The sequence below is a fragment of the Dermochelys coriacea genome, chromosome 3, assembly GCF_009764565.3.
Source record: "Dermochelys coriacea isolate rDerCor1 chromosome 3, rDerCor1.pri.v4, whole genome shotgun sequence".
Classification (NCBI taxonomy): Eukaryota; Metazoa; Chordata; order Testudines; family Dermochelyidae; genus Dermochelys; species Dermochelys coriacea.
In genome coordinates this window covers 33,213,618-33,237,474 of record NC_050070.1, presented here as the reverse complement: position 1 = coordinate 33,237,474, position 23,857 = coordinate 33,213,618, and the positions used below count along the sequence as shown (strand labels likewise).

General features: G+C 40.2%; 1 long non-coding RNA gene across 2 annotated transcripts; it reads right to left on the bottom strand.

The window, feature by feature from the left end:
* Nucleotides 1-3,138: 3,138 nt before the first annotated feature.
* LOC122459228 lies at nucleotides 3,139-23,610 on the bottom strand. Of its 2 annotated transcripts, none has more exons than XR_006279766.1 (5): nucleotides 23,469-23,610; nucleotides 23,239-23,381; nucleotides 16,879-16,970; nucleotides 8,561-8,708; nucleotides 3,139-3,239 (listed from the first exon to the last, which is right to left on the bottom strand). It is a non-coding gene; the product is annotated as an uncharacterized LOC122459228 (long non-coding RNA). The 2 variants fall into 2 exon arrangements; XR_006279765.1 differs by having other exon boundaries at nucleotides 23,472-23,610.
* Nucleotides 23,611-23,857: the final 247 nt, after the last annotated feature.

Genomic DNA, 23,857 nt, shown 5'->3' with positions numbered 1-23,857 from the left:
TTGCCTAGTTCTAGAAGTAAGTTCAAGCCAAATCCTCTTTAGGGGGTTTTAATGTTCACTTTTTTTAAATATTATTTTTACTTCCTATTTCTGCCCAGAATCCATGCCAAAATATCTGCAACAGGCTGTTCTTCTGGTACAGTATATTCTGCTGTGACTGTAAGTGGAGATGAGAAATCCTGTTCTCATGAGATTTCCATTCCCAGTTTTCAGAAACTTCATATGTTGGAGCTGAGCTCCTTGTAGCATATAAATTTTGCCTGCCTATCTGGACTGAATCTAAACACCACATTTTCTGAGTGTCTAACCCTGAACAAGACCACAAGGTTCAAATACCCCTAATTTTGGAAAAGTTTAGGTACAGCTTTTGCAAGTCAGGTGCACTGGTACTAACAATCCTAATGATCTCCCTACACAACACACACTGTCATATCTGGTTGTGTAAACAAAACATCAACTCTGGATAGAGATCAAATTCAGAGTGGCTACATTTCTGGCCATAATGAGTCAGACCAATGGTCCATCTAGCCCAGTATTCTGTCTTCCGACAGTGGCCAATGCCAAGCACTTCAGAGGGAATGAACAAAACAGACAATCATCAAGTGATCCATCCCGTTGCCCATTCCCAGCTTCCGGCAAACAGAGGCTAGGGACACCATCCCTGCCCATCCTGGCTAATAGCCATTGATGAACCTATCCTCAATGAACTTATCTAGTTCTTTTTAAAACCCTGTTACAATATTGTCCTTCACAACAACCTCTGGCAAAGAGTTCCACAGGTTGACTGTGTGAAAAAATGCTTCCTTTTGTTTTGTTTTAAATCTGCTGCCTATTAATTTCATTTGGTGACCCTTCATTCTTGTATTATGAGGAGTAAATAACACTTCCTTCCTTACTTTCTCCACACAAGTCAGGATTTTATAGATCTCAATCACAACTTCCATTAGTTGTCTCTTTTCCAAGCTGAAAAGTCCCAGTATTATTAATCTTTCCTCATGTGGTAGCTGTTCTATACCCCTGCTTTTCAGGATAGGGGTTACAGAATGGAAAATCTATGCAGGTGGTCTTCACACCCCTTTTATGTCATGGAATGGAGTTCCCTGGTGGCCCATCAGAGTATGTCACTATGTTGGGGTTAGTGTCAGGATGGCTATTGCGCCAACACATAATGTGGATACACAAAGGAGAGTTTAAATTGGGATGAGTTGTTAGCTATTTCTGCAGTTCCCCTCATCTTCTGCAGTAGCAGCTGCAACCTGACTGCATGTCAGCTACTGAATGTTAGAGCTGAGGATTCCGGCAATCAGCCCCTGTGCCTTTTGTGTGAATTTCTCAGAGAATACATCCCATTTACTCAGGCTGTGCTGATTTCTGGGATTCGGCCATACATTTTGTGAGGGTAATAATAATTCAGTAATGTAGTTTTAAAAGGTCTACTAAATATCATCCAGTTACCATAGGGTCAGATAAATAGCCTGAAATAATGGCGGCAAAGGTACTGCTTGCTGTAGTACAGCTCAGTCACCTTTCTCTCTATGTTTTGTATAATAAATTTTGGTTAATAGAGTTCTTGCCCTTGCAGCTACAATTTCTAATTAAGTAAAGTTAGTCAATGAGCTCTTATTTTTCTAATGTTGAATTTCCTGTATGGTGGCTGCTCAATTTGCTGCTCAGCCAACTTTGATATTTTAACCAAGAACTTGCTTTTAATACTCTGCAGCACCTATACCAAGAAGCACACACACACTGTATATTTATCATTTCCATCTAGATGAGGAGAAAACAAAGGGAGAATTATAAACCCTCATATTGTTACATTTACACTCGACATGTGCAACTATTTTTTTTCCACAGTAAAGTGATTTTGCTGTGGAGATAGCACCAGGTGCATGAGGGTGACCTCACACACACACCAAATCGGGAGCTGACATCCATCACACTTCGAAATTTTGGATTTCATCATTTCCTGATCTTTCTAAAGGGATCACAGCACCTGGCCCTCACAGCTGTAGTTCATTTAGAAAGCAATTTAAAAACCGAGAAAAAAGCAAATGACATCTTGCTGCCTCAGCCTTGTCATTAAATATAGCAGAATGGCCTTCATTTATGAGACACATGGCTAAGAATTAATATCTTTCAGTGCTTTCTCGAGTAGAGATTACAAAAGGCTTGAAAGACCACTAAATAATTAGTACTATAACTGAAGCAAGCAAAAGAAAGAAAAAAAATCTCTTCTTCATTATAAAGACTATTGAGACGCACACTGACTTCAACATGTTCCAAATGCTGTGAGCTTTCAGCATTGCACCTCCACTACAGAGCAAACCTTCAGCTTTTATTTTTCCCTTTTTTAGCCTCTATAGCATTTGAGGCTCTGTACATATATATTACATGGTACTTCTCTGAATAGTGAAATGCTGCTATTCATGTGAATTCTCTGCTCTGAATGGAGTGGACCCAAAGTGTGGAGTTTAAGCATTTTAAAGTTTTGCATATATTATCTTTTTCCTCTTGCTGGTCAGATATAAATTTCTGATATTTGGAGCTATTACATTGTTTTGGGTTTTTTTATTCACAATGTTATGGGTGACTTTAGTGCTCGTGAAAATGAGTGGCTAATGGCACTAGCTAGACCCAGATATAGTGGGGGAAAGTGCTATGCAAGCTTTTCCCACATAGTTCTGCCAGCGTACCTTGGAGTTGCAACATCACTGACACTCCAGTCCCATACCCGTCTCAAGCAGAGATTGCCAGTCAGATCAATTTGTCCCAAATTGTGTTGGCGGTTTTTTTTAAAAGACGGTTCAAAATGTTTTGTTTATCCCAAGAAGGAGCCAGACATTCAGGTGTAGACCTTTAAAGTTTGTCCATCGCAATTGTTTGTGCCATTTTAACCCACTAGACACAATTCTAAGTCCATTTGCTGTGATCCTAACTTTTGTTTCAGGTGCGTCCTAACTGAGGGTTTTCCCCTCTCCTTTCTTTGTGATAAACTCATTATTGTCTGTAATGGATTTAAAACATGGAAGCACAGATGGTCTGTTATTGGTGTCTGTTAGCTGAACCCTTTAAGGCAGAGAATCTGGAACCATTAACTTTTACATTTAATTGAACACACAGGTCGAGCCCTGTGTACATGTCCACTGTAGGTGAGGACAGGAAGATACATACTCCTCTTGCCCCACAGTGTAAGCTCCTCATTGCAGCCACTGTTGTCTTCTAGGATACTGTGGGTGTATCTGCAATCCGAACAATGAATAATAGTAATGGTGGCTCTCCTTCTAGCACATCTGCTCAGTGCACCAAGTCTACGAATCAGGAGTCCCTAGTTTGGCTCAGTGAAGTGCAGATGGTATCTTTAGTTTCCAAGTGAATATTTGCAGCTGGGGACTGGATGCTGAAATAGATCTACTGGGGACTGGCCACGGGCTGAGTAGCAGCAGATCTTAGCTATGACACCTTAAGTTAACTCTTAGTTAGTTGATCGCTAAGATCACCTGGAACCAAATTCACTCCCTTTTAGCTTGGCAAACAAAACAATCCCAGCTATTTATTTAAAACCACTTTCACTATGGGGTACTCATTTGGGGATAGATATAAAGCCCACTGAAAGTTTTCAATAGGATTTGGATCATGCTCTTGCTCCCTTCTTTTCCTACAGTCTCTAGGAAAATGCTATGCAAAGAGAGATTGCATTGTTTTGTATTTAAATTACACATTATTTAGGGTTCATCAGAAATTCCATTTCCCCAAAGCCTTCTTGGGCAACCTTACCTAAACATCTAAACTTGTGACAATGTCAACACACAAAAACTTCTCCATTCAATGGTCATGAGTCTTATATCTTAGCTGTCTCCTCTCCTTCCTCACTTTCAAAAAAGCCTCACTCACCCACACAAATGAATCTTTCAGACCTTTCCTCTGATAGCCCTATCTGAACACCTCTGATCACGTCACGTTTTCATGAGTGAATGAGCTCAGGGAGTCTACTGATATGTTCAGTAGGGGGTAGGGCTCTCTGAGGCTATTGGCAGCAGTTCAGTTGCCAAGCAGCTGCAGAAAGCTTTAAAGGACAGTGTTGCACAAAAAAATGAAAATTGTTGATTGAGGACATATTGCCCTTGATTGAATGGTGAGGAACCTGCTGGCAGGAAAATAGATATTTGAGAAACTAAAAAGGTTTGCCCATTTCACCAGCTGTAGCTAGGCCCCCCAGTTGTCAGTCCTCAGTCAATAGTATATTTGCTTGATTAGCCAGAAGTTTGCAAAAATTGCTTCTGTGGTTGCCTAGGGCCAGTTTTTACCACAAGGAGAGTTTGCCTTTGCTTCCATGAGTACAAAGGTCCTCAGAAGAAGAATAACCCATAAGCTATTTAACTGTGTTCAGCTCCCCATGGGGAGGCACTTACAAAAATAGCTGCAAAAAGCTCTGTGGCCTGCCCAAGTTTACTGTGACCTCCCTCAGGTCACAGTAAATGCTTGTAAACAGTAAATGCTTGTACACAGTAAACACAGTAAATGCTTATAGATCTGCTTTCACCCCATGTAGTCTGTCACAGATAATTGCTTAGTCAGACACTGTGTGGTTGCAGCACTTCATTGGTCTATCTATGTGCAAAGAAGAGAGCAGGTTCTGTGGGGCCACTACTTCCTCTGTGAGTAGGTAATGGGCTGAAAGCTACAGCAATTGGGATGGAGCCTTGGCTTGATCTCCAATCCACTGGTCAGTTTAGTCTGGGGCAAGTAATTGCTTGCTACTATGAGCCAGTAGCAGATTATTTCCCACCCTCTAGAACAAGGGAGAACTAAGGAAGGAACTTGACTATTCAGGGCAAGGCAGAAAGTCTCAATCTTACTTGTACTGCTTATAAACACTGAGAAATTATAGCACTGGATTCAGGGCACAGTAATGATATATTATTCTGAAGGGAGGAACCTTGCCTGTGCACCTGACTTAAAAATTGGAATATAGAAATTCTGAAGTCCTAGTCCTCCTCCAGCCAGTTATTCCAAATTATGTGACAATTCTGTGAGAAGAGCAAAAGTCCAGTCTAGTTAATTTTGGCTCTCCCACCTCGCTTTTGATTGTCCAATGATCATTTCATTATATATTTAGCGGTACAAAATTATTTAAAAACAGAGAGAAATAAAAATTATAAATAAAAAATAGTTAAGCTGGGGAAAAACAATTTTACCTCTTTGTAAAAGTTATTTAAAATACAAGGGAGTGGATGGTTTCCAATTTTGCTAATGGGATATGGATTTTCATTTCTTCGTTCTAAATGCCCAACCATCCCGTCTGGGTAGTGACAGAAAGTTGTTGCTGTCTCATGCTATTCAGAAAGTTGCTGGTTTAAAATCAATTGGTGGCCTCAGCTCAGTTTTGTAATAATACTTCCTTTTCCCTTCTCTTTGTCATCTGTTTAAAAGGTCAACTCTTTGGGCTGGGACTGTCACTTATTATGTGTATGTGCTGCACCTAGCCCAGTGGGGCTCTGATTTTGACCTCCCAGCACTACTGTAATATAAATAATCATAATACCACCACAAACCACTGCCACGCTTTTCACCCTTGCTGGAAGTCTTATGGGCAAAGGATGAAAAAGACTTGAAGACTGACTGCATCTATCCCAAAGATATGGCAGGAGCGTATGGGGTGTCTCACACTGCCTTTGTCTACTTCATACTTCAGTACAGGCCGCAGGGCTGTCATATGTCAAACTCAGAGTGCTACATTTTATTCTTTTTGAATAACTATTAATAATATATTTACATGTTGAATGTTTTTAATTATACAACTAAGCATGTGCATTGTCTTTATTCCAAATGCTAAACTATTTTGAAACCAGAAGTACAACCTTTTCCCCTGAAAATCTTGCTCTCAAAACCCTCAATGAGTTAAGTTCATCTCACCAAAAAGGGTTTTCTGTAAACTAGCAATATTATGGAAAAACATACCCATGGATTTTTAAATCTGACATGCACTGTATGTGCCTACATTTTATGTTTTGATCAGTGCATTGTAGATGACTGTGTTCTTAGCTGAAGTGTACAACAGTTAAATGTTAATGTTGTTTCCTCCTCCCCCCCCCAAAAAAAAACAGAAGAAGGAATTTAACCTCATATCCTCACTCTGAAATTAGCTCTATTGTCAAAAGATTACAGCTGTATCCTGATTTCAAGAATTTCATGTTGGAATAAAAGAGCATTTTTGAAACCATTGTGTTACTTCAAACAGATCCATAATGGTCCCTCAGCAAACCATTTTCAGAAGACTTTTGTAAGTAAGATAAAAAGACACCATTTCTGAAGAGATGCTTTTATGGGCTAGGTCAGAGTGCTCTTTCCATGTTGTTCATTCCCAGTCGAATTTCCTAATAGCCTATCTCCTCAGCTAACAGATGCCCAGCCTCATGTCAGAACCAGATCGAGCCACCACTGAGATGATATCCAGCTCCTTTCTTATTGAGCCGTTTCCCTAGCAGATGGTGCAATGCTGCAGGCACACTCCTTCCTGTTAATTACCAGCCTTAGCTACAGATGGAAATGTCAGTCAGCCTCACAGGTCCTGGTTCCTGCCATTGCCTCAGTCCATAGCCCTCTACCTAGGCAAGATGCTGCCAACACACACCATGTGTTTTGTGACTGCTGACTAGGCAGGCAACAAAAAACAACTTACTTCATGAATATTCATGGAGGAATGTTTAGAGTTCTGTTCATCTACAATGCTTATAGATCTGCTTAAAGGAGATTGTACCTTATTAAGAGCCCTGTGCCCCTTGTTTTGCAATAGTGCAGCTATGTGAGTTATTTAAGTGTGTTGCTATAGTAACATATAAAATGCCTATTAAATGTCTGCCATTTCTATAGAGGTATCAGTCTCTAACCATTCTTCCCATACCTTAACTGCCATTTAATTATTCTTGTCCTGCAATAGCAGACCAATAGTCACCAACCTGAACTGATTAGCTAATAACTGTTGATTTTTATTAAACCCTGGATATCTCATTAGCTTTTAAGTGACCAATATGAATTCCTTGATCTTTCTGGCATTTAAATTACTAAATCCAGATAAATGAATTTCAGTCTACCCATTTTATATTCATTAAGCCACTTATTTCACTGGCTATGGAAAACCCATTAGTAATAAAAAAATCATTTCTTTTTTAGATTTATGGATGAAAGTTTGAGTTAGAAGATTAGGAAAAATCTACCATGCATATTTACTGAAAGTACTGTAATTCATTCCCTTGTGGGACTCTGTGATAATAGGCACAGTGTATAATTATGAAAAATAGCTATATCACTCAGTACATGCCAGTAATATTGTTCATATCTTTTGACTCAGGACTGTTCATGAGTGACTGGATTTATATGCTCCAAAACAGAAAAGCAGAAATCTACCCGAGGCTGAGACCATGCTTCTTAATAAAGAGTTAAGAATGTTATTACATTTCCAGAAGACAAAGTAAGCATGAATACAGTGTGCAAAAATAGACTGTGTTTAAATTAAAGTAAGTTTAATCCACATTCAACTGATTGTTGACCATGTTGCTGTCAGCTCTCTGATGGTATTGTGAAAAGTACCCTAAAATACCTAAGGAAGTTAATTTTAATTGTTACTTAAAAAACTTCAATTTGTCCCTTGTAAATCAACAACATATTTGTAATGGGATTGATTCCTTTCTGAAAATCACATTGTTTGATCTCTGCATCTAGGGTAGATTATATCTCTGTTGTCTCCTCATGTCACTTATATTATTGTAACGGTTTTTACAGTGCTTGTTGTTAAACTCTCAGCAGCTACTGCACAGTAATGTAGGAGGCACCAAAGCCTTTTGCTATATACTTTGAGCAGAAGGTAACTGTTGTGTTTGCTGGCAAATGTTGATTTTGCAATGGTGACCACTGCCTTCCATTGGTTCGCCGACATAAATACTATATTTTTAATGTCAGTGTCATAGAATCATGGAAATGTAGGGCTGAAAGGGACCTCAAGAAGTCATCAGGTCCATGGTTGTTCCATGAAATGATATTGAGGCCAACAAAATATCATGTTCCAATAGAACATCATGGCATGATGGTGTTTAGTCTCCAATCTACATCATGTTTCATCATAATGAGATGATTTTCTTTTAATTAACTTTGTGCATGCATGTGTGCATGCGTGCGTGCATGCGTGTATAAACTATTCCTGGCACAACAGAAATGCCACTTTGATGAAACAATAAATTGGCATAACATGACATTTTGACTTAAATATCATACTGGTGGGGTCTGCACTAAGGTTAGGCAGTATTTGTGATATTTATGTCACAGTATCAAGCTAGCATGTTCACTGCAACATGATGACATTTTAGCTCAAATTGACAAAGCTAAACCATGCTGCAAATAAAAATGCTGATTATTCAATATAGTAAGTGCCTAGGAGGACCATAAGCTTCCCCCTCTTCCATTCCTCACTAGCAGCCTCATCTTTCCAGGTGCTCTGAAAATTTTACTCACATGAATAGTTCCTTATAAGTTAATGGGCTATTCTCATGAGTAACTGATCACCAACCTGAGCAAGAGTTGCACAGTCATGACTTCTGTGTTATGCCTTCTATTTCCCCGTTGCAACAATGCCCAGCTTGCATTTCTCGAGCGGTTTGTGGCTCTGTACTGCTCGAATTTCTTCTTGTCATCTTGACGAAGATGAGGCAGTTGCCCTGGGATAAAACAGCAAGTTCGAGCAAAAAAGACAGACAGAGACACATATATACTTAGACATGTGTGGGCAGCAGTGTCATCTGTAGGACCAGATTTCGTGAAACCGGTGGTGATGGACTTTAAATGCCAGATCACGCATTGACCCCATAATAATACTGCTCAGGCATGTAGCCTTTATTTAGTCATTTGGATGAATATGTTAACTATTACTTTTTAAGAATACACGTTGCACGCATTTTTGCAGTTCTAATCTCTTCAAAGCTTTTGTGGGTTTCTGTGACTCCACTTTATGATTAAGTGACTCTTTGGCTATTAAATGCTGAGTTACACAAATACAGTATTTTGACTTTAGACTTCTGCCTCAGACTTAGAAGCTTTGGAAACCATAGAAAGAGTAGAAAAGCAATGGCTCACCAAAGAGGCTCTCATAGCTCTAGTAAACAGCCTCAACCCCATTCATATGTTAAGTTTATGTAAAAAAAGAACAGAGTACCATTTACAATGGAAACTGTGAATAGTTCTTCTCCCTCTGGGGTTTTGCCAACAATGATTTGACTAGTCTAAGGTGCCACAAGTACTCCTTTTCTTTTTAATGATTTGACTGTTTCCTTTTCACAAGAGCGAGCAGGAACACTCTCTTTCAACATGATCCTCCCACGGAGGTCAAACAGAAACTTATATGAACCTGTGAACTGGTGTTTACCAGGCCCAGGGATGCTCACTTGCTGTCCAAGGAATCTGTTTATGTAAGACTGAGATCTATTACTCAAGGAACCGCAGAGTCACAGTTAGCATCTTATGGTGTCAGTAATACCAAAGTGGTAGAGAATTGAGAAGTATACTAAAACAAGAGGATCTTCAGTAGATCAGATTATTGAGATCATGTTACACTCTATATGAATGATCCTTGGTTCAAATCCTATTACCACTGATCCTGTACTGACACATTTGACCTAAATTCTTTTCTGAACCAGGGTTCCCAGGTGTCAGTATAAGGGCTTAACTTTACCTATCCAACTGTAGTTAAAACAAATCCTAGTTGTCTTCAAGTTGTTATTTTGACTGCCTTTTAACACCTTTGCTACTTAACCCCTTCTCATTCTAACTGCTGCCATGACAACATACAATCTTCCTCCAAAGTGGAATGGCTAAAGCCCAGGGTTTTCATTGCAGAGTCACTTCACAGGTCAACTGGCAAGTGGACTATGCCATAAAAAAAAGCAGCAGTCGCATTTGAGAATTGGTCCAAGAATTTTGGTTTGCGGATAATTTCCCCTCTCACTTGTGCACTATGGATAAGATTCCTAAACAGGGCTTTGGAATTACAGTTGTAATATACGGGTTTGCAATGTCTTTGGCCTTTCACCTTACCTGTCTATTGCAAGAATACATTAGAGAAAACCAGGAGATCAACCCACAGTTTATTGGGGAAGGACATGTTGGATTGCATAGAGACCACAAGAAGCTGTCCTTATGACTCCCCTTATATTTAAATCACACACTAAAAATGATGCTCAAAGAACTTACTTAGATTGCAAAATCAAGCACCTGAAAGTTAGGAAATACCAAACCTATGATTGTCTGTGCAACCTCTATTCTGTCCTTTTGTGCATGCGTCCTGTACATTGAATAAGGCAAGGGACCTGTTGAAAAAATAGGTTTCAGAGTAGCAGCCGTGTTAGTCTGTATTCGCAAAAAGAAAAGGAGTACTTGTGGCACCTTAGAGACTAAAATTTATTTGAGCATAACTTTTTGTGAACTACAGCTCACTTCATTGGATGCATTTGGTGGTGAGCTGTAGCTCACAAAAGCTTATGCTCAAATAAATTTGTTAGTCTCTAAGGTGCCACAAGTACTCCTTTTCTTTTTGTTGAAAAAATAGTATGAGATTATGAAATTAAAGATGGTATACACACAATGAAGTCTAATTAAGGGTGCACAGGTAACTGGTTATTTACAAACTTTTCAGTGCTGGACTTTTCAACCTAAAATGTAGTGGCAATCATGTCGGTCCCAGGAGATTAGAGAGACAACTTGAATGACATAATATCTTTTGTTGGACCAACTTCTGTTGGTGAGAGAGACAAGCTTTTGAGCCACACAGCGCTCTTCAGGTCTGGGAAAGGTAGTTGAGCCTCACAGCTAAATGCAAGGTGGAACAGATTGTTTAGCATAAGTAGTTAGCACATTATTTTAGGGTCCATTTAAGGTAGAGTGGGCCGTTAACACCTCTGCAGTCATACACCAACCCACACTGGAACCCATATGGGGTATCATCAATAAGGCCCTACTTGCACCACGGGATGATTGTCCAAAAATTGCAGCTGAGTTACAGACAAGCCATGGGAAATTGCAGAAAAGTAATAATGGACCTTGTTATTTGCAGAAATAAGATCCATTATTACTTTTCCACATTTTTCCCACTGTCAGTAGCCGGGGCTGAGTGTGGGGGCTCCTGCGCTCAGCCCTGGGGCAGCCAGGACTCCCACTGTCAGCCCTGCACACGGCAGGGCTCCAGTTGTCAAAATTCCAGTGGAAGCCTAATATTGCAGAATCCACAATATCGCAAGTTAAGTGGGGTCTTAGTCATCAAACAACTGCAAACCCATACTTAGTGGGAACACCATCCTGAAAGAAATCTTTCCTGAACCCCCACTTCTGGCCTTCAAACAACCCCACAACCTCTCCAAGCTTACCATCAGAAGCAAGCTCCCCACAGACTAGGACACACCAACTCAAAGCAAATCTAGACTCTGCCAGAACAACAGATGCAAAACCTATATCTCCACTGCTACTGTGATCAATATTCCCCACAACACATCTTTCAAGATCCATAAGTCTTGCACATGCCTGTCACAACATTTGGTGTACCACATCCACTGCACTAAATACCCCAATAACAACCACGTGGGTGAAACCACACAATCATTATGCTCTTGAATGAACTCATACAGGAAAATGATAAAAGACAAAAACACCACATCACCTGTGGGTGAACACTTTTCACAAAGAGATCATTCTATATGTGACTTATCAGTCCTCATCCTCAAAGAAAACCTGTACAACACTTTCAAAAGATGAGCCTGGGAGCTTAAATTCATAACTCTGCTAGACACCAAAAATCATGGACTGAACAGACACTGAATTTATGGCTTATTGCAACAATCTGAAACCCACTAATCCCCTATTTTTGTCCTATGACCGCAGAGGTGTTAACGGGCCACTCTACCTTGAATGGGCCCTTAGACTATGTGCTCACTATTTATGCTAAACAATCTGTTCCACCTGCAGTTAGCTGTGACACTGAGTACCTTTCCCAGACCTGAGGAAGAGCTCTGTGTGGCTGGAAAGCTTGTCTTTCTCACCAACAGAGATAGTCCAGAGATAAAACACATGATGTCACCCACCTTGTCTCTCTTTTCAATCTAAATAAACTTTTACGAGTTTTTGTATACAGTTTCCTTGGGAGCTTTCAAGGGCAAAGGTGGAAAGCAATTCTATTTTTTACAACTGAACCCTGAGTCTTCAGTCCTAGCTTCTCCTATAATCTGTATTGTTAACATAATAATTAATCCATGTTCCCATACACCATGTGCCAAGTAGTGATGAACCTGACCATCCTTCCCTCCCCTGCACAATGGGAGATGAGGGCCCTTGCCCCATGTGGTCCCCCCAGCAATGTTCCCTCTAATTTTTGACAGGCCGTGTGCACAAAAAATGTCTTCTGTGCAAATTGTTGTGCTTCTGTGCAAATTGTTGTGCATGCGGGGTTTAGGATCTGTGTGTGTGTGCACACGTGCACAGCTTAGAGGGAACAGTGCCCCCTAGAGTGGTGACATGGACCATGTGCTGGGCCCAGAAGGATTTACAGGTGGCATTCAGCTTGACTTTCTCCTGCATTCCCCCCGCACACACACACACGCACACATACACACCAATTTGGTGGAGCTCCTGCCTGTGCAGTGCCACAAGGATGGGAAGGGATGCTGGAACCATATGCCAGGTGGGTTCAGGTGCGAGGAGTAGGGAAGCCTGGCTCTCTCTCCTCATCACCCTCTGCACAGTGACAGTGGCAGCTGCTGTTGCTTTCGAGGCAGAGTAGGACAGCATCTTTGGAATGTTTAGTGATTTTGACACGCTGCCAAAATTTTCCAGAGGACCACAAGGTGAGAAAACAATATGGCAATTTTTTAACACTTTACAACTCAAATAAATCTGAATGGAATTTCACAGGACAAAGAGGAGACACTTCTAAAGCCTGAGGGGATTCCCCATGCCAAATTCCAAAGGCTCACTGCAAACAATGGATGCGCTGATACAGGCTAACATGGCTACCACTCTGAAAGGATGTGTTAGAGTTTCTCAAAGACCAAGGTTAGAATAATCCTTCCTAAAGGAAAGTGTTAGGCAAACTAAATAGAGGGGTCTGTTCTACCTTGTCCTATCATCTCTACTGTTAACATTATAATTACTTTCTAGCAATATATTTTGTTGTTGTTGAGAAAATTGGAACTGTTTAACAAAGCCCTCTCTGATTCTTGCTCAAAGTCTGTTACAAGGATACATAAACTCATAGATTTTAAAGTCAGAAAGGATCATCATGATCATCTAGTCTGACATCCTGGACATTGCAGACCACAGAACTTTACCCACTCACTTCTGAAATAGATCCCTAACCTCTGGCTGAGTTACTGAAGTCCTCAAATCATGGTTTAATGACTTCAAGTTACAGAGAATCCATCATTTACACCAGTTTAAACCTGCAAGTGACCCGTGACCCATGCTGCAGAGGAAGGCAAAAAAGTCCCAGGGTCTCTGCCAATCTGATTTGGGGGGAAATTCCTTCCTGATCCCAAATATGGCTATCAGTTAGACCCTGAGCACATCAGTTAGACCCTGAGCAAGACCCACCAGCCAGACACCTTGGAAAGAATTCTCTGTAGTAACTCAGAACCCTCCCCAGCTAGTGTCCTATCATTGGCCATTGGTGTTGCAGGTGCCTGGCCAGGTAAAGACGAGCATCAGAATTCATCCATGTAATGGTAATGGATTATATCCTGGTAGGTAGATATTATTGCTGATCCTGGTTCATGTATGATATGGCTGCAGCTCTTTTCCTCCCCTCACCAAGTCCTCTCCAGGAGAAGTGTTTCAAGTTCTCAAACAATAAACATTCCCTTAATTTCTTTTCCTGTGATTTAATCACCTTTTCTCAAAAGCCCTGTTTGCTTCTCCCTATTATCAGAGAACCAGTGCTCTGCTCTAACCACTTTGTGATTCTCCACTCAGCTTGCTTGCCATTAATGACGGTGAACTCACTTTCTTTTCTCTGCTTCACGTTTAGAACTTGATCATTTCTTTCCAGTGTGCTCCAGGAAGCAACACTTCCCAGTCCACAGAGCTGTTACATTAGTGGGGAAAGAGCAAGCAAGCTCTGGGCTCTTTCTCTCTCTCTGCTGATTCCCAAGCAACATGGAATTTGTTGTCTTGGTTAACTTTTCCCCTCCTATGGAGTACCAAAAAGGCTTCAATCAACACAGCATCTTGCCAGAACATTTTCTACAAATCTCATACCTATTATACTCAAGTTACAAGTGAATTGGAAGAAGGGCTCTTTAGGGATTTACAAGGTTCCTTTTAACACAAGTGAACCAGCAATTCTGCAAGGCCTTAGAATGCAGAAGCAGAGAGGAAGGGATAGTTTTGTACTTTGTGTACTGGAGTAGGACTCGGGAGATCTGGGTTCAATTCCTAGCTGTGCCACAGACATCCTGTGTAACCTTGGGCAAGAACTGTACCCTCTCTTTGCCTCAGTTCCTCATCTGTAGAATGTGGATAACAACATATTCTTTCTCCCGCTCTTTGTCTGTTTTGTCTATCTAGAATGTAAGCTCTTTGGGGAAGAGTTTGTACATCTGTACAGCACCTAGCATGTTTGGGCTCTGATCTCAGTTGCTGCCTATAGGCTCTTTATATCCCATTACTGACCTGCACAGGCAGGTAGGCTTCAGGCAAACTAGCTGTCTTTTTTTGATACTATTACAGGTCTGGTTGATAAAGACAAGTGTGTTGATATGATATACTTGGATTTCTCCAAGACATTTGACTAAATATCACATCACATTGTGATTAAAAAACTTACAATAATATGGAATGAATAACGCAAACATTAGATGGGTTAAAAACAGGCTCAGGTCTCAAAATATTGGTGACATCTCAAAATATTGGTGTTAATGGGGAGCTATCAGTAAGCAGAGCTTTTTCTAGCAAGGTCTCCTAGGGATCTGTTCTTAGGCCAATGTTATTCAATATTTTTAATCAATTATCTAAATAAGGATATAAAACCTTTGCTGGTAAAGTTTGCAGATGACAAAGGTTGGTGGGATAGTAAACAATGAGGAGGACATGTTTCTGTTAACATGTTCTGAATTGTCTGATTAAACGATCATAATCCAAGAAAATATATTTTAATATAGTCAAATAGAAGGTAATACATCTGCGAACTAAGAACACAGGTTATACCAATAAGATGGGAGACTGTCCTGGAAAGCAGTGATTCAGAGAAGGGTTTAGGGGTCATCGTAGATCATCACCTAAACATGAACTCTCAGTGCAGTGGTGTGGAACAGAAGGGTCCTTATGGCACCTTGGAGACCTTCTTGTCAACTGTTGGGAATGGGCCACATTCACCCTGATTGAATTGGCCTCGTTAGCACTGACCCCCCCCCCCTCACTTGGCAAGGCAACTCCCATCTTTTCATGTGCTGTACATTTATACCGGCCTACTGTATTTTTCATTCCATGCATCTGATGACGTGGGTAAGAGCCCACAAAAGCTTATGCCCAAATAAATTTGTTAATCTCTAAGGTGCCACAAGGACTCCTTGTTGTTTTTGCTGATACAGACTAACATGGCTACTCCTCTGAAGCCTTATAATATGAGGAGCTCAACTTATTCAGCATATCAAAGAGAAGGTTGCAAGGTTACTTGATCACTATGTCTAGTACTTACACATGGAAAAGATATCTGATAGTTGGGACTTTTCACTCTTGCTGACAGAGCCATACCAAGATTGAATGGCTGAAAGTTGAAGTCAGACAAATTCAAGAAGCAATATCCTTGCTAGAAGATAATTAAACAACAGAACCATTTCCCAGGGGAGTGGTGGACTTACCATCTTGGAATCTTTAAAATGAAATTAGATACTTTTCTAAAAGATACGCTTTAATAAAGTTTTTGGGAGAAATTCTACTGCCAGTGTGTGTGTGTGTGTGTGTGTGTAGGGGGGGTGGTCATGTTGGTCCCTTCTGGCCTTGGAATTTGTGAATCTATGAATTCCCAGGTTCATCCCCTTACTTCATGGGCCCTGGAGCGAACAGGAATGCCCGAATTGCCTGCATTGCTCACAACAGGAATGTCCGAGTTGCTCACAACACTTGCAGCTCTGCATTAAGACAATGATTATAATCAAATCTCATGCTTCGGGGCTTCAGCCAGTTGCCTGCAGGGGTCAGGAAGGAATGTTTTTCCTTGCTGCACAATTAGCAAGATGTATTTTTTTTTTATTTTTTCCACCTTCCTCTGAAGTATCAGAGATTGGCCAGAGCTGGAGATGCTGATAGGGTGGACCATTGATCTGAGGAGGTATAGAGAATCTTCTTTCTAGATGCCTGGCTGGTGTGTCTTGCTCACATGCTCAGAATTGTACTGATCGACTAATTGAGGTGGGTGAGGAATTTTCCTCCAGTTCAGATTGGCAGGGACCTTGAAGGCTTTTTACCTTCCTCTGCAGCATAGGGTGTGGTTCATCTGATGGGATTATCTGGGCATATCTCCCCTAATTAATTGTAGGGGTCTCAGGCATTAGTGGCACCATCATCTCTCCTTTTCTGTGCCTGTAGCACACAGTTTAGTCTCCTGATGACTGAATGGCTTTAGTCTAACTAAAGCCTATAGCCTACAGGAGTATCGGAGTGAAATGTAATGGGCTACATGAGGTCAGATTACATGAACTAATAGTCCCTTCTAGCATTAAACTCTATGAAACATAAAAGTGCTTATGGCTGAGACCATCCCAAGGGATAATTTTCTCAACAGGATGATTCATGGAAACATCTTGATACAAAAGTAAATGTATTTTTAAAAAATGGAGGAGAAAAATGACTTACAATGGCTGATAAAGCAATTCTTCTCCTTGTGGTTAATTAGCAAGTGTAATTTCCCCTAAGTAGTGTGAATTATTCTGCTGCACGGGCAAAGCCTGAAAATAATGAAATTATTCAACTTGTTACATGCAGCGACAGACAGCCTCATTTTGAAATCACTCTACCGTGGTAGGATTGAAAGTTCAAACTTAATGTTTGCTAGGTTTGTGTTCTGTTTAGGGAAACTGTGAAAAGAGAACAGATTAGGGGAAAGAATCTAAATAAAAAAGAGGGAGAAAATGGAGCAGAAGAAACATAAATACAGAGAGACTGTAGGGAAAAAATGAAAAAACAAAACAAGACACATTGTTACCCACGTGTTCCAGCCTACCTTCTGGGTGCTCTTCTAAATAATTTTAATTTTAAAATTAGTATTAATTTCATTTACACTATGTGCCACAGGATTCTCTTTAGGTACCAAATATCTTTATGTTTAAAAAAGATGTCATCTTTGTAAAATAATTAATTGGTTTAAATTACGAGAATGGTTGACAAACTTGCAAACATCTTCTCCAAATTCAAGTGGCACAGGGATCCTCCTCGAGGTCCATGGGGCTTGCTTATCTCTCCCATTGGCTTTTCCTTGCCTGCCGCCCCATGTTTAAATATTTTATCCTGGCCTTTGCTTATGCTTATGCTGCCTAGAATAGCTCAAGTGCAAGAGTGTCAACTTCAGGGCAGACTGTCAAAAGCAGAGCAGACACCCCAAATTGGTGGTGTGTTTTACAACAATGTTTCACCAATCCAGTAACAAATGTGAACTCCTAGATCATTCTAACTTTCTTACCATGGAGTCCCAGACAGTCCCCTTGGGCTCTTCAGTCTATCTTGCCACCCAGGCAAGCTGGACTTAGTGACAAATGGTCACTTATATTAAAAAAAATCACAAATTGTTTGTGGTTTTTCAGGTTGCTCCTGGCTCCAAGAGACCAGTCACTTACCCCAGATCACTTTGTATCTTAGATCTCACACCAATGACAACGTTTGTAATCAATCCTGTAATAAACTAAAGATTTATTAACTAGAAAAAAATACTAAGAGTTATTTACAAGTTAAAGCAAGCAAGCATATATGCACAAATGAATTGCAGTCTGTGATTCAAAAGGTGACAGAGGTAATAATCTGTCAGTATTGAATGTTTTTTTAGGGCTTATCCCAGGTCGACCCTGGGGATCTTGGCTTTTTGTTGCTTATCTCCAGCCCTTGTGAGAGTCTAAAGAGCATAGAGATGAAAAGTCTTCATGTTAGCTATTTTTATTTTCTTCTTTCAGCATTGAAACCGATGGGACGAGGACTTCTGCACATACTTCTCCATGGGTGGATGGGGCAATGAACAAAGCTCTTGTCCTACCATGGCACACTTAATTTTTGATTATCCTCCGGGATGGGAGTGGGGAGACACTCTTCCCATCTGAGTTCACAAGTTCAGAGCAGGCATTTCTATAATTATAAAACAAACATATTTCATTTTGTAGCATGGAATATAGACGTTACAAGTGACTCTGGTAAACCAAGTGCCAAGGCCATAGGCGTTAGCTAAGAACTGACAAACTCATAGCTGGAAACCAAACCAGTTCACACCTTCAATGTCCTGAATTCTACTATTGCCTACATTCAGATCTCATTTCTTATTCCTCACCCTCCTCATTCCCTAACCCTATTCCCATTGTTGCTCTCTCTTCTATCCTGTTACTGTTGCACAGAATCACCTCCCTCATCATTACCTTAGGGGAGAAGATACTCCATTTTCTGGGTCTCCCAATGTGGCTTATCTGTTACTAGGAGGCCTAATTTATTAACATTTGTAGAGTCTGTGTGATCATTGGAAGTCCAGGGTGTTGTCAGCAGAAGTGAAATGATTTTGGAATCAAATTCTGGAGTAGCTTCCATGTTTCTCATAAGGTTTTCATTTAACTGTGACATTATGATGCCGCCATTCTGTGAGAGGCTGCTGATATTGTTCCATCGAGAAGGGAGAAAGGAACACAATCTGTGAGACGCTCCATGAAAGGAACTTCATGAAGGTTTCATGCCCCTTTGTCCAGAGCAGGGAGTGATTTGATCCTAGATTTGCAACTATGAAAAGAAGCAGAACATGACCTTTGTTTTTTCATGTCAACACTGAGCCTGATTTATAAAAGCTTTTGTTTATATTATAGCAGGGCCCTGAGACTGGGATTGCACTGTGCTAGAGATAGTCCTTGCCCTGAAGAGATTACACTCTAAACAGACAAGACACATGAAGGGCGAGAGGGGAAGTGACTTGTCTGAAGTAACACAGCAGGAGGCAGGAATAAGAACCCAGGGATTCTGACTGTTGGTGCAGTGGTCTATCCACAAGGCAATATTATTCAGGCTGATCTTTCAATGTAATTTTTTCTTTTCATTTGTAAATGCCTACTTTGTGAAAATGGTAACTTTTAAAAGTATGCATCCTTTTTTCATACCCCTAAATTACACCAGAATATGAGCCATGCCTTGAGACCAAAGAGTCCAATTCTGCAATCCTCTCACAGGCAACACCTCCACTGAATTCAGTGAATCCAAACAGATCAAGACAAACTCCTTGACCTAGATCATTTCTGCCTACTCTTTTTTAATGGGCAGGGACAGAAGGTGTGGTGGTGCTGCATAATGAAATACCTCTCAGTAGAATTTTGTGAACATTTAACTGTTTGTCTTTGGACATTAAAAAAAAAATCAGAGGAAAATTAGAAGAGAGTCCTCTTTACAGGGGAAAAAAAGCATTTGGAAACTGCTCCTTAATAAACCAAACACCAAATTAATTTCAGAAGAGGCCCTTTCTGGGTAAAGCTGCCTCTTTCGCTGTGGTGCTGGTGATAAGTATTCTTTTAACATGGAAATTACCACTGCAGAACTGCCAGTATGCGATCTCAGATCACTCTTTTGGCTTTGAAATTCAAACCTAATAGATATCCTGCCAAGTAATTCAATGCTCGAATCCAAGAAAACTTAGCCCCATGTTAAGCTATTGCTAATCAGGGGCTGTCCCTCAATACCTGAATGGGTGTATTTTGCAAAGGAAAGGAAAGGAAAGTGAGGTGCCTTAGCAACTTTGCTCATTTTGCTGCCCAGCTGCAGCAATTTTGTACTATAAGCAGTTGAAAAGAATAAAATGAAGAAGGCAGCTGTATGGGAATATAGGCACATTTGCAAGATGTGCCATGTGTGTTTTTTCCCCCTAAATACAATGTGAGTGCAGTGTGACTAATTATACCAGAGAGAAAAGCAGAAGCTCTCTAGTTAAAGTATTTGGGTAATCATGTTTACTGCTGGAAAAGTACGTCTGCATTAAATAAGTCAAAACACAGTGCATAAAATTTGGAATGACTTCGTAAGCACCGCAAGAGAGAGTAAGATGTAGAAATGATATAAGTCTCATTTGTCCAACTAGAAGCACTACCAGAAAAGGTAAACCATCTGCTTCAACTAACTCAGCTCCACTTGAAAATGCTAATCACACGGGAGGAGGAGGATTTAATTCCCCCCCACCACATACACACTTTGTCAGCTATTGTGTTAAGTGGTTCGGCAAAGATGATGCTACCCACCAACCTGGAGGAAAGTTGTGAAGAATGGATTTAACCTCCCTGCTTTTTCCTAATCCTCCACATTTGGTCAATGACTGACTCAAAAGTGTTTCATGAAGGAGTCATGTAGTCAGATATACTGGCCCAAATTTTTCAACCATGTTGGACAGATTATCCAGCTATCACATTGTCTTACTTCAGATCCCTCCTTAAAAGTCTCTTTTACCATGATGTCTACAAAAAACACATGACAATGGCTAGGCTGCTGACCTATGGCTAGGCTGCCCATCATGCAGACCAGTATTGTCTCCTTGGGCTCCCTCTGTATCCATCTGTTGAGTCTTCTCTTATACTTAGATTGTGAATTATCTGGGGGCAGGGACTTTCTTTTGGTTCTTCTGCATTTGTACAATGCCTAGAACAGTGGGGTTCTGGTCCAGGACTGGGCTCATAGGCACTAACATTGTACTACTACTACTAATAATAATGGGCCTTAGTTGTCTGTCCCAATCATGCAGTAACTGTGCCTACCACTAACAGCAAACAAACAGTTTCACAGGCTTCTGGAGTGCTTATAAAGCCCCCGACTCTGTATATTACTAACGAATGCCAGAGCTATAATTCCAGGTCCATTGCTGCCCTTTGCATGCCAGGAATCCATCCAATTAGTTAGTATTTATATATATATAGTAGGGCTGTTGATTAATTGCAGTTAACTCATGCAATTAACTAAAAACAATTCATTGTGATTAAAAAAATTAATCGTGATTAATCACAGTTTTAATCAAACTGTTAAACAATAGAATACCAATTGAAATTTATTAAATATTTTTGACTTTTTTTCTACATTTTCATATATATTGTATTTTGTGTTGTAATTGAAATCAAAGTGTACATTATTTTATTACAAATATTTGTACTGTAAAAATGATAAACAAAGAAATAGTATTTTTCAATTCACCTCATACAAGTAAGTACTGTAGTGCAATCTATTTGTCATGAAAGTGCAACTTACAAATGTACATTTTTTTTGTTACATGAGTGCACTCAAAAACAAAACAGTGTAAAACTTCAGAGCCTAAAAGTCCACTCAGTCCTAATTCTTGTTCAGCCAGTTGCTAAGACAAACAAGCTTGTTTACATATACAGGAGATAATGCTGCCCTCTTCTTATTTACAATGTCATCAGAAGGTGAGAACAGGCATTTGCATGGCACTTTTGTAGCTGGCATTGCAAGGTATTTACGTGCCAAATATGCAAAACATTCATATACCCCTTCATGCTTCGGCCATCATTCCAGAGGACATGCTTCTATATTGAAGATGCACATTAAAAAATTAATGCCTTAATTAAATTTGTGACTGAACTCCTTGGGGGAGAATTGTATGTCCTCCTTGCTCTGTTTTACCCACATTCTGCCACATATTTCATATTATAGCAGTCTCGGATGATGACCCTGCACATGTTGTTCATTTTAAGAACACTTTCACTGCAGATGTCACAAAACACTAAAAAGTACCAATGTGAGATTTCTAAAGATAGCTACAGCATTCGATCCAAGGTTTAAGAATCTGAAGTGCCTTCCAAAATCTGAGAGTGTGGAGCATGCTTTCAGAAGTCTTAAAAGAGCAATACTCCAATGCAGAACCTGAACCACCAAAAAAGAAAATCAACCTTCTGTTGGTGGCATCTGACTCAGATAATGAAAATTAACATGCGTCGGTCCGCACTGCTCTGGATTGTTATCAAGCAGAACCTGTCATCAGCATGGACGCATGTCCCCTGGAATGGTAGTTGAAGCATGAAGAGACATATGAATCTTTAGCACATTTGGCACGTAAATATCTTGGGACGACAGCTATAACAGTGCCATGAGAATGCCTGTTCTCACTTTCAGGTAACGTAAACAAGTGGGCAGCATTATCTCCTGCAAATGTAAACAAACTTCTTTGTCTGAGTGACTGGCTGAACAAGAAGTAGGACTAAGTGGACTTGCAGGCTCTAAAATTTTACAATGCTTTATTTTTGAATGCAGGATTTTTTGTACATAATTCTACATTTGTAAGTTCAACTTTCATGATAAAGAGATTGCACTTCAGTACTTGTATTAGGTGAATTGAAAAATACTATTTCTTTTGTTTTTTTACAGTGCAAATACTTGTAATCAAAAATAAATATAAAGTGAGCACCATACACTTTGTATTCTGTGTTGTAATTGAAATCAATATATTTGAAAATGTAGAAAACATCCAAAAATATTTAATAAATGGTATTCTATCATTGTTTAACAGTGTGATTAACCACGCGATTAATCGTGATTAATTTTTTTTATCGCTTGACAGCCCTAATATATAGTACTCATGATACCAGTAGACCAAAAAACACCACCACCAAGAGTGCAAGAAGCTCAAGGATACTTTTCAAACAAATCTCTGACAAGTCCATTTGCTGGAAAAGCTTATATTTTGTACCTGAAGAATACGCCAGGTGTATTGATAGTGCCCCACAGAGAAAAGTCACCTCTGGCAGGAAAGATTTACAAGTGAGCAGAGACTCATGTGAATACCATAGGAAGCAGGGAAATCAGCTCAACCCACTCTTCAGCTGGTAGAAGAATTTTAAGAAATGCACAATTTGCCTTCAGCAAATCACTATTCTCAAATGGATGCAACTTGAGGCTGGCCACCAGCTGCCATTTCCTTTTTTTAGTCTACCCATTGCTGGATAGTATCTGGAATACTTGTTATGCAGGTATGCGAAGGATTGGACTTACCTTATAGTGCCCTCTTTTGGCTGGACCCAGAGTGGTGCCTGCAGAGCCAGCTTACTCCTTGGGGAAATGCTGCCTGGGGCCTTCTCACAGAATCCAGACAGGGTAGTGTGAAGTTAATTGCTGTGGTTTTTATTTCAAGCCTTCTTAACAAAAACAGAATGAAAGATTCACAGCCTTTCCCCATAAAGTTTGTACTGGTTGAGTCCCTTTCCCCCAAATCTGTCCCTTACCACAAAAGTTCCTGTTCATCAACCCAAAAGTTCCTGTTTCTTGCTTCAAAGCCCTTTGTGATAACAGGACTTTACCCATTTCCCCTTCTGTCCCTCTGTTTCTTGGAGTTGCTCCTCCCAGCAGTTGCTCCAGCCAATGGCAGATATTGCAACCTACCTCTCTCTCCTATTTCCTGTCCTCCTTTTATGAGGATCAGCCAATTAAGTTGCTGGTCTTTTCTCAGGTGCAGCACATGGGGTTAACTAGCCATCCATCCAGCTCTGACCCTAGAGGAGTACACTTTTCCTCATACCTTCATGGGATACCACAGCATTAATGAGCTTCATAGGGATGTTTTGAAAGAAAGCAACCCAGAGGCCCTATGCTACCATCATAACTAGTCCAGAAC